We start from the raw sequence: 12670 nt of genomic DNA, 5'->3' as shown, positions 1-12670 counted from the left end.
TCAGCAAGAAACAGAGTTCGATTGCCTTATCTACAGCTGAAGCAGAATATGTGGCTGCGGCATCTTGTTGCACACAACTTCTTTGGATGATGCAGACCTTGCAGGACTTTCAAATCACTTGCACTCCACCAGTGTCTATCTTATGTGATAATACAAGTGCAATCAGCATTTCAAAGAATCCAGTCATGCACTCAAAGACCAAGCACATACCAATCAAGTACCATTTTCTTCGGGAACAAGTGCTTGAACAGAAGGTCAAGTTGGAGTATGTTCCTTCTAAGGAACAAGTTGCTGATATTCTCACAAAACCACTGCCCAGGGAAACTTTTGAATATCTCAGACAAAAGCTGGGAGTAGTTGATGCTTCATCCTGCTGTTGAAGCTTGTCTGTTCTACAGAAAAGTTGGTATACGCAAGTTACGAAAGGTATATACGCGTATACACGCGGATTTATGCTGGGAAAGTCGTGTGTAAGGTGTACGCTTGTTGCAGGATTATATCCGCGTACATACGCTGTTTTATGCAGGAGAACTCGCGTATATGAAGTTCTGAACAGCAAGGGAAAACTCTGGAGTTCTGAACAGCAATGGGAATGTCAGAATTCTTCAGGCACAGTTTCAGGGGGTGCAACAGGCACAGGTTCAGGGGGAGCAGCTTAAAAGTCTCATAAAGCATTGTTGGCATTCAGATGTTTTGGTTGTTGGTTTCAGGAGAAGGAGCTCAGAAAGAAATCCTGGTTGCTGATCTAACAAGATGTTTATCAGATGCTGCTGGTGCCTTTCCTAAGTCTTGGTCTAGATCTGTTGTCTCTATGTCATGTATCTCTCTTGTCATATCTCTTTTATGGTGTCAAGGTCATGTAACGGCCTATGTTGGTTTCCCCTCTATGCCTGGGATGAATGCTGTAATATAATTTGTTGTTTCTGATATGTCCCCTCTTGGTAGGGAGTATGGATGTATGTATTGAGTCTTTTGGTGATAGGAAGGTCTCTTATGGTGTATAAGTCTTGGTTCTTATTGAAGAACATCTTTTGCAGATCTGGCCTACTGTCAGGGGGAGCACGAGTCAGCACAGCCAAGCAGAGGTATCAGCATGTCCTCAGGGGGAGCACAGCCCTTTGCCCTTGATGTCAAAGGGGGAGAGTGACTTGGTGTGGTGGTTGCCATCAAGTCCAAAGGGGGAGATTGTTGGCATTATGATTCAAGTGTTGTCCTTGATGGCAACTCTCTCAGAGGTTGGTACAGGTGCTCAGAGGTTGGTACAGGTGATGGCAACTTAATCAGAAGACAGATCTTAGTACAGCATGCCAAGGAAGTTCATATACGCAGGTTCGTTAAGCCCAAGTCGCGTGTACACGCTAGTTGGATTCAGAAAAAGCGCGTGTATGTGGAAAAGTACCTTTGGTCCATGGTGGTTAGTCCTTGGAAGTTGTGCCTATGGTTTCGGACCATTGTGTCTTGACGGGCGTGTCGATCTCTAGTTTGAAGTTGATGGTATTGTATTACTATGGTTTTGGCTCTTGGTATTGAGCAAGGCCTAAGGCTATATAAGGAGAAGAAGATCATTAGGCAAAAATCATCTTTCGACAAGGCTTGAATATCTAAGAGAGAAAGAGATCTGATATGCAGGTTCTGAGTTGCTTGATCTAAGCCAAGGAGAGATCACATCGGTTGATGGAAGACTAGATCTAAGGATAGATCGGGATCTAATGGTTTGAAATGCACTATCATGATATGGTTGATTATGCGTATTTCTAGATCTGCATATTGTCGCAATGTTATGTTCTGGGTCTAACTAATGTCTGGTACAGCTGCAAATTGAGAAAGTTTATTTTTAGATCTGTACGCAGGTTGGCTTCAGTAAAAGCGCGTGTATACGCGGGTTTTGCTCATTGAAGTAGCGTATATATTTTGAAGCTTGATTTTGGGTTTACAGTGGGGTCTAACTGTTATTGTAGAGTTCTGTAGTCTGCTCTGTGTTCTGGTAACTGGTGATTGACAGGGTTCAGTGGTTCAGTGATTCAAAGTTTGGTTGTTTTATGCTTCAATGATCTGTTGTGGAAATTGAATGAATTGTGGTCTTTAGATTGTAATGTTGTGCTTCAGGAATATCCAAGTCTGAAAATGTATGAAAAGTGATACCTGAAAGAAAGAAGATTGTAGGTCAGCACCTACGTACTAGTATCTTGGATAGTACAAGAGCAAAGGGGGTTGGAGCTCCCTTCCAAGGAAGTTTGGAGAACGAGAGAAGGTTGTAGCCTTCTGCAGGTTGTAGCCTGCGTACTGGTATAAGGCTGCACCAGTACAAAAGATTGTAAACTGAAGTTTCATATTAAAGAAAGATAGAGACAACTTGCAGCAGGTGGTTTTCACCCACATTGGGTTTCCACCTTATATCTTGGTGTTCATGTGTGTGGCTTTTGATCTGTTCTGTTATACTGCACATGTTTACTGTTAATGTGGTGAATAATGTCCTGATGCACTTAACTGAAGAATAAGCTAACTAAATTGTGAGTTTTCTTCTTATACGCTGTTTTACTTAGTCACAGTAGCGTGTACACGCTAGTTCACTTAACTGAAGTAGCGTATATGTTTCTGAGCATTGAAAAGTTTGATTGATCTGATAATACTGATTCACCCCCCCTCTCAGTATTATTTCCAACATATTCATTCATAGAAGCATAAATCATCATAAAATGGATTTATATAATAAATTATAATAAATGATATAATAGAAAAGAGTAAAAATGGATGAAATAAGTGTTACAAAGTGGTCGTATTCATGGCCCAACATACCCCCACACTCAATATGTTGCATGTCCTCATGCAACGAAAACTGAATATATTGCATGTCCTCATGCAATCCAAAGACAAAAACCCATGTGTTAACCAAGCAATAAAAAAATATGTTCATCTCAGCTCATGAAATGGATAGAACAAATGAATTCTTCCTTAATTAATGAATATTCACTTTTAATAATCTTGATGAAGGCATAACAATTTTTACATTGACACTCAACTATATGTATATATGAAGTTGCAACAAAATATGATATAAGTAACAACAAACTTCATTAACCATTTTCTCAAAAACTACAAACCAGCTTTTGTTGAAATTTGGCAAGTAAATTTATAATATATGAATTCCTTTATGATCCAAAAAAATCAGACTATTTTGATGCACGGATCATGAGATATAAACAAAATGGCTGTAGGTGAGAGTGCATGATTTCCGAAATTTTATGAACCAATTTATCTTGAAATTATCTAGGTATGTGTATTTTAATAGTATGTCTGTGTTTCCTAGAGATCACAAGAATTGAGTTCATAGTTTTAAAAATATTATGGAAATCAATTTCTACACTGAAATTGTATGCCTTAAATGAGAAAGAAAATAGAAAACATCCATCATGCGTAGCAATTCCTCCCCCTCTTTGAAAAATTAGCATGCCCTCATGCGATGCTAGAAAACAAATAGAGGTGGTTGCTACTATCTGTTGAATTCTATGCTTGGTGTAAAACAACATGGAATAAGAGAGGTGTTGAGAATGAATAAGAATAGCAATGGATGATAAAGAATATGAATGAAATGGTCATAAGAAATAAATGAATGAAAGCAACACTCCCCCAAACTGAAAGATGATATGTCGGTGAAAAATGGGAAGTGGTACATATGTGGAGTGAAGGATGATAAATAATGCTCAAAATGGATTTTTATGAAATTCTCCTAAATTCGTAATAAATCAGAAAATTATGTGATTTTACCTCAAGTTTTACCTTGAAAGATGTGGAATGACATATATGGACTGGCAGTTGTTGAAGCTGATGTAGGTAGATTTGGCACTGAAAGTGATGCAAAAGGTGGAATCCAGGTAAGCACATCATGTCTGAAGAATTGTTCACGTTCACGAGTTGCTCGAGCCTCTTCTGTTAAGTGCAATAGTGTGGTCATGCTACGAATAGAATTCTGCCCATACTTGTTGTTCTCCTGTAAACAAAGCACTATTTTGCATACAATGTTCTTGAATCCATAGTGTTAGCTTTGAATAGCAACAGATAAGATGCATGCAAAATTTCAATTAGAAAAACTTATGTATACATGCAATACTAATATGTTGTCAAATCAACAAGGTATGGCAAAGTGCAGTAATCATATCGCATGCAATCCCATAATGCATACATTCCCCCCTCCAATTGGAAAATGGGTTCCATAACCATAAAGCATATGAAAGGGGTGGTGCTGACGGCAAGGCAATGGAATGAACAATATATCAGTAAATGAAGCAGAGTACACTTATCAATGATAGGACAGCGAGAGTTATGGTTATAATGAGAGCAGAGTATGTAAAGATAGTTATGAATAAGAGATAGGACGCTTTGGATTGATGATAGTTTATGGAAAACGAAAAAGGACAACAATATGCTAAAAAGATGCTTTGCTGACGGTATTCTAGCTAAAAATGATGTGATTGATCATAAAATAGTTTCTTATGCATAAATGTTCAAAACAGGGAAAAAGTTAAGGAAATAACTTCTCTGATAAAAGAAAAAAAAAATAAGAAAAGGGTATTATAATAATAATTGACGATAAGATATAACTTCAATACCATAAGCAGAGCCGCTACTGCCAGCAGGCGTCCATAGCCTCGGCAGGGTTGCTTTTTAACCCATATGAGCCAGGATCCTCAATTTATAAATGGAGAGTTACAGTGCTGTTCTACAGAAGAGATCAGTGTGCTGGCGTGGTAACCAGATAATCACACTGCCATTCACTGGGATGTAGCAAAAGTGATCAGGCCGGCTCGTGATGAGACCTCCTGTTCCAAGGATAATTTGGCTATCCAATGGATCATAACCCTGGTGTGGTGGCCATAATGGGAATGTCACTTTGTTACAACCTTATGAACATGGTAGGCTGGCTCGTAATGAGACCCCCTATCCTCCATCTGCGAATAAAATTTTGTTGTTATTACATATTTTTATGATAAAATGAGGGAGGCTCAGTACTCCTTAAGAGTAGAGATGGTGGAAGAAGTTGAACATGTCAATAGAAAAATATACCCATAATCTCATTTATTACAGACAGAGAAGATTATAACCAGGAAGGGTGGAACCAGCATGGTATTAAGATGATCAATCAATATCATGTTCAACAGAAAAGAATGTAGTAAAGTAGTATATAAATAATTGTGTCCCTTTTGAAAATAAGCTATCATCAAGGAGTTGTCCTGTTAAAGATCATAACGTGAATGATATTAACTCACCTCAATAGAATCCATAATTCTTGTCCTTATAAAAGTAGTGTACTTCATGCCATGAAAGGGAGTCAGTTAAAATGTGGTTGAGATGAATTAGGAATAATCCCACAAGAAGAAGGAAGGGTTGCTCTCGAAAATAATTCCAAAGCATTGCTCTTTTGAATGAACAGCAAAAACACTCAAAAAGTGGTGTTCCTTGTAGGGAACAACAAAGGAAATGCACAAAAAAAAAACAAAAATACACACAAAAAAAGTGTGAAAATGCAAATGTCATTCCTTTGGAAAAATGAACAGCAAAAACTAAAAGTGTCGTTCTTTTGGAAAAGGAACAGCAAAAATGAAAAGTGTCGTTCCTTTGGAAAAGGAACAACAAAAACTAAAAGTGCTGTTCCTTTAGAAAAGGAACAGCAAAAACGCAAGTGTTGTTCCTTTGGAAAAGGAACAACAAAAATGAAAAGTGTCGTTCTTTTGGAAAAGGAATAGCAAAAACACAAATGCCGTTCCTTTGGAAAAAGAACAGCAAAAATGAAAAGGGTCGTTCCTTTGGAAAAGGAACAGCAAAAATGAAAACTGCCGAAGTGTTGTTCCATTCGAAAAGGAACAGCGAAACGTGAAAGTGCAAAAGTGCTATTCCATTCAGAAAGGAACAGCAGAACGTGAAAGTGCAAAAGTGTTGTTCCATTCAGAAAGGAACAGCAAAACGTGAAAGCGCAGAAGTGCTATTCCATTCAGAAAGGAACGACAAAACGTGAAAGTGCAAAAGTGTTGTTCCATTTGGAAAGGAACAACAAAACGTGAAAGTACTGTTCCATTTGGAAAGGAACAGCAAAAAGTGAAAGTGCAGAAGTGTTGTTCCATTCGGAAAGAAACAACAAAACGTGAAAGTGCAAAAGTGTTGTTCCATTCGGAAAGGAACAGCAAAACGTGAAAGTGTTGTTCCATTTGGAAAGGAATAGCAAAACGTGAAAGTGCAGAAGTGTTGTTCCATTCGGAAAGGAACAGCAAAACGTGAAAGTGCAGAAGTGCTGTTCCATTCAGAAAGGAACAACAAAACGTGAAAGTGCTGTTCCAATTGGAAAGGAACAGCAAAAAGTGAAAGTGCAGAAGTGCTGTTCCATTCGGAAAGGACAGCAAAACGTGAAAGTGCAAAAGTGTTGTTCCATTCGGAAAGGAACAGCAAAACGTGAAAGTGCAAAAGTGTTGTTCCATTCAGAAAGGAACAGTAAAACGTGAAAGTGCAAAAGTGTTGTTCCATTCGAAAAGGAACAGCAAAACGTGAAAGTGTTGTTCCATTTGGAAAGGAACAGCAAAAAGTGAAAGTGCAGAAGTGCTGTTCTATTCGGAAAGGAACAACAAAACGTGAATGTGTAAAAGTGTTGTTCCATTTGGAAAGGAACAGCAACAATGAACCATGGAAAAGGAACGGCAAAATGAACCGTGGAAAAGGAACGACAAAATGAACCATGGAAAAGGAACAACAAAATGAACCGTGAAAAAGGAACGGCAAAATGCACAAGCATGAAATGCAAGCACGCAAAGAAAGAATTAGCTGTTCACTATATTGATGCTGAGGATGGGTCACAGTTTGAATGAAGCAACACCTGAAACACAAAATATAAGAGAAATCAGAAAGGAAACAACATTTTATTTAAAAAAATAGTATGTAAATAAGTAAATTAAGTTACAACAGCTATGATGTTATGTAAAAAAAATGATCTCTTTGAAAAATGTTTTGGCAACAGTGACAAGAAATGAATCTTCAAATGGAAATCAATTCTTCATTTCTTCTATTATGAATCCGTTGGGTAATGAGTTGGATGAAATTCCTTTGTTTCATTTAAAATTTCTTTCAAAAATCACTCGTCCATAAATTGACCTTCTTTATTTTCCCAAGACCTGCAAAAAACGAATATCTACCTACAATAAAACATTAAATCATGGAGAAAGAGAGGTGTGCGGGCTCTTCTAATACAAGAATTATGCAAAAAACTAACAAGTAGTTACTCTATATAACAAATCCACAGAGAAAATAACAAAGTAAAATTTATTTGTCACTTGCGGGAGAGCAGTGGTCGACCATACTAACCAGCGGTGTTTTAATCACAACTTCTTTGTTTTTCGTCAAAATTGAGTGATTCCAAAGGAAAATGAGAGCTAATTCAACGGTTTATCTCCAGTAGAAACAAGTTTTAAAGATTCAATGATAAGATATGTCAATTTTAGTTAGAACAACCTGCATAATAGAGTCATTGTCGATTACCCGGCTTAGACCAATAGTTGATATTTCAAGCGTAACTTTTTCAATTGATGTCGGATTCGAATGATTCAAATTGGAAATGAAAATAGATTCATTTATTTATCTCCAATAGAAACATGTTTTGAAGAAAAGAAGAATTGATAGGTAAAATATTGTAAGGAACAGCCGAAAAGACATAGTTTTAAGGGTGCTGATTTACGATAAGCAGTCAGTATTTTGATCATAACTTCCCCATACGATATCGAAAATGAGTGATTCCAATTGAATTGTAAACTAGATTCATAGGGGAATCTCCCATAGAAACAGGTTTTAAAAATTCATTCATTTAAGCCTCCAAAAACTGACTGTCCCAACTCTGTTCCTAAGCTGCCTGCTAGACACCCTGTCAATGTTTCGGTTCTAACTTTTTCGTTTCAAATCCAAATTGAGTGATTCAAATTGGATTGGAAAGTAGACATCAAGGGCTACTTAGGATAGAAACAGGTTTTAAAAATATTCACTTTTGGTCCCTCAAAACATGACTGTCCCGACTGTTTTTCCAGAAATTTCATCAAGCCCGCAAGCCAAAAAAATGATATTCAAGCATTTTTTCATATTGATGATAAAAATGAATATAAGTGTTTGTAGAATTGTTATTTCTATTATAAATCATCTACATACACAAATGAATTGAAACATTTATCATCAATGTTGATTTCGATAGCGTGTTGCAACCAAAGAAACAACTAGTTTTACAAAAATAAAAAAAAATTGTGTTTGTTTTATTTCTTTATTTAGTTTATTTTCTCCACTATCCTACTCATCTTTGAGAATCGAATATGTTTATGTATAAGAGTATTTCCAGTGGAACCATGTTAGAAATAAGGCCTCATGTATGCACATACTCAAATTTGAAAAATGCATATTAATGAATATTAGGGTATGAGAAGCCAACTTCCCTTGAAAATATGGTGTCAAAAATTGTTGAAGCATAGAGTGATGTTGCAAACAAATGATGGAGTGAAACCAATGTTCAATGTATCCATTACTTTCTTGATTTCTTATATCCATCAGATCATGAAGTTCTCGAGCTTTTAAAATAGCTTGTTAATACATACTATAAGAAACCTCATTTTCTCCCATAGCTTCTACAATTTTTGAATTTGAAACATTCTGAATCTCATTATAAGTTTTCTCTAATGGCGCATGTGAGATAGAATGGGTGGGAAGGGTGGGTAAATTTGGCAGTTCAACATTGTAAGCATGTTTTACTGGTTTATTATGGTGAGGGTGTGGAATTAGTTGAGCAGGAAAATGTGTAAGGAATGGAGCATTGTGATGATGTGGTTGATTGGGTTGAGTGAATGAATTTGGTATGCAAGCAGGATGTTGTGGAAGAGCTGGTGAAAAATATGGAGAATATGTTTGTGCTACAAGATGAGGGAGAGTAGTCATGCCATCATAAGATGAACCATGCCCAACTTGTAAACAAGATTGGTGGTTATATTGAAATTGATATGGCTGCTCTAGAACATGAGTATTCCATAATGGATTATGCAAGTAAGAGAATGGAGAAGAAGTGTTTTGAACCATACCTGTAGGCCATGATTTCCATGGTTTTGACCTTGTTGTAGCTTCCTCACCTCTTTGATATGATACTTCCATCCTAGATAAGGAAGAGTAACCATCTATGGTATGCTCCTTTCGGTCATGAGTGAAAAACACTTCATCAAATTCTTGATTTTTATGAACCTGCAAAGCATCCAATTTTGAGCTTAGAGAGGTAATAAAATCAACTTTAAAATGTTCAAGTAAATCATTGATTTCAGCTCTTATGTCTCCTATTCTTGTAGCAGATTTGGAAAAGAAAGAACAAACATCTCTAGAATTCTTACCAGCCTTGGAAATTCCTCTTGAATACCTTATGCACAATTCACAAACATCATCATATGACAACTCAAAAACATAACCTTTTCCTATCAGATTTAAGAGTTCTAAAAATTTATCTTTGATTCCTTTAAGAAGGAGTGTTTTTAAGATCTCTTTTTCCAAATGCTTATATTTTGATTTTTGAAGGTTGTATTGAAATCGATCTACGTAGTCCTCCAAACTTTCATCTTCCCCTTGTATCATACCGAAAATATCTTCATTGGATTTGCAATAGTCTTGGTACTTCTTCAAGAATATGTTCTTCATGTCCTCCCATGATTGGATGCAATTCCCACCTAGGCTCATGAACCATCGGAGAGCTGTTCCTTTTAGAGTAAGAGGAAACACTTTCAATCTTTGATCATTAGTACAATAATCATATCCTCTACAAAGTATTTCGAACTCAAATAAGAATGTATCTGGATCTTCATTTGTCAAGCCATGAAAACTTGGTAGAGACAATGGGGGAATTATGTGCATTTGTGTCACTCCTCCTAGATCTTTGATAGGAAATTCAAAAGTAAAAATGTGATCCATTTCTTACCATAATAGAAGATGTTCTTCATGTGTTTCTTCGAGGCCCCTTCTTCAAATGTTCCTGTCAATCGGTTAGTGAAATGGGTGGTGCTTACATCACCACTTGAGAGAAATCATGAGATTTGTTTTTCAAAATTTCTGTTTTTTTCTTTTAATTCATTCACACAAAAATTCAAACATCTATTTCTACCCAACAAAGCAACAGCAAATCTGTTAGGAAAGTGGACAGTGGAGCAAGGCTTTTACATGCTCCGCACGCAGGTTCTTACCTTCCGTTTTTAAGATCCAACTCTTCCCTAACAGGCACTCATCAGATGCACACTACTCTTTAAAAATGGCTACACTCTCCCCGGCAACGGCGCAAAAATGTGGAGCGATAAAAAGGTGTCTTTTGAACTCCTAATTACCTTCACATTAATTATCAACCCAGGGACGACTTTTTATTTCACGAGTGTACTCAGTCTGAGGCGGCTATTTACTCAAGAGTAATGTTTTGTAGTATAGTGCTTAAAATCCAAAAGTAAATGAATGCTTGAAAAAGAAATCTAACAATAACATAAACTCAAATGCTCTGAAATCCAACTATTCACTCAGCAAACATCAATTGAGGATACAGTAGCAATAACTCATTCCTCTAGAGATTGATGCAATTGAAATCAAACCGGAACAAGACAATCAATCTGGGAATGAGGAAGCAATAACCAATGTTCTCTACAGTTGACAGTCCTGCTTTAAAGCAATCAAAAGGAAATTGAACTTGAACTTAAGCTGCCATTGAAAGTAAACTAGGAAAACTCTTTAAAAGCAAACTAGCGCAGTTAATCAATAGAAATGAACAACAAAGTAAATGGGTGCATGTCTACAACTTAACTACTTCAGAAGGCTAAATCACACCAAGCATTGCATCAGTCGAAGGTTCAGTAGCAATAACCCATCCTTTTCATAACTGATGAGAACAAATCCGAGGTCTGGGAGCTAGGTAGCAGATGCTGGGGCTCACTACAGCCTGAGATCGTCCTTGATGAAATGGCAAGTAAATGAAACAATAAATCAGCAATCTTGAAATAGACCAGCAATTGAAATCAAACAACATGCAGAAATAGAACACCATTAACTAATAATGAATATGAAACAACGATGGAAAGTCAAATACAAATGCATAACAACTTAACACACGACACACCTCAATAGCAATCTGATCTTAGTAATCCACTTGTCAGTCTTAGTTATAAATAATACGATTGTCTTTTAGAATGGAACAGCAATGTTCATAGATTCAACAATCGCAAGGAAATATAATTTCTAAGATGAATTCAATATACCAATGGTCAAATGTTACAACACAAACATTCCATAATTGAATAGCAACGGTATCCTGTAAAAACCATTTATATCAGCACTTAAAGAAACAACAATGCGTTGCAAAATCAATATGATATTTCTGTCTCAGAAAATGAGATTACGTGACAGAGTTGTGATGTAAAATAATAGAACATACCAGATTACCAAGTAAAACTGATAAGCAAACCACGCATAAAACAAAAGAATATAATATACAGTAGTAGCAGCAGCGTACTCCACCAGAGGCTGGGCCCTTAGCCGCCAGCGGATGCTACTGGGTTACTTCAGATGAACAGAATGAACAACAACTCCCAAATCATGTATTAATCATCAAATTATGAAATCATTACAATAGAAAAAGCTTGAGGATTACCACATGCAACAATCCCTTCTTCTTCCTATCCTATCATGAAGCTTCGCTTTTGAATCTCTAATTCAAATCATCAATTCTCCATTCTCTTAGCCATCCCCAAATCATCCCCCTCTCTCATCTCTATTTTGATTTAAATAAAGAGAGATCAGAGCGCAGTTACAATAAAGATAAGTACAACATGATTTACATTACAAAATTGGATTGTTTCCAACCAATTGATAAACAAGAAGATATCTTTCCATCCAGCTTTCAACAAGAACCAGACAAATTTGGCTTTGCAGCTGAGATTTGGAGGACGGCCGCAACAATAAATCTCAGAAAATCATGCTCAAAGAACCCTGCGTTTCTCCCAGTACAAGCCGAATTTGGGCAAACCGTTTTTCTAAAAAGTTAATTGGGTCCGTTCTGGACAAAACCCATGTTCCGGATTTTCTAGATTCTGCTTCATTTGCTCAGAATCTCAACCGCAAAACCGTCACTTCTTATTCCAGCGAATTTCTGAGTTGGCACTTTTAATGATCAAATCTTCAATCTGGAAATTATCTTGGAGGCTAAAAATGGTGAATAATATTACAACTGATTTATTGAAACTATCATTGATAAAATCATGCATAATCATCAATTTATTAGAAATAAAGGAGAATAAATAATATTCATTCATAGAAGCATAAATCATCATAAAATGGATTTATATAATAAATTATAATAAATGATATAATAGAAAAGAGTAAAAATGGATGAAATAAGTGTTACAAAGTGGTCGTATTCATGGCCCAACAAATATCTATATGGGCACACATTTTGTGGTTGTGCCCCTGGGACCAAAGTAATGTTATGATCATGTTACCCTCTCGATGGTGGAAGCTCATGAGGCTTGTTAAAGACCTGCAGATGGTTGTTTAAGACCTGTTGCATCTCAAGATGAATATGAATAGAAGTGGGTTCAAAGGCTTGGATGGCATTAAATTTGGCTATAACTCCATGGTGGCCCTTTTT

The sequence above is a fragment of the Pinus tabuliformis genome, chromosome 5_1 (assembly GCF_031772625.1).
Source record: "Pinus tabuliformis cultivar Carrire ecotype Pingquan chromosome 5_1, CPIR1, whole genome shotgun sequence".
Lineage (NCBI taxonomy): Eukaryota > Viridiplantae > Streptophyta > Pinopsida > Pinales > Pinaceae > Pinus > Pinus tabuliformis.
Note: the sequence above shows the minus strand (reverse complement) of the source record.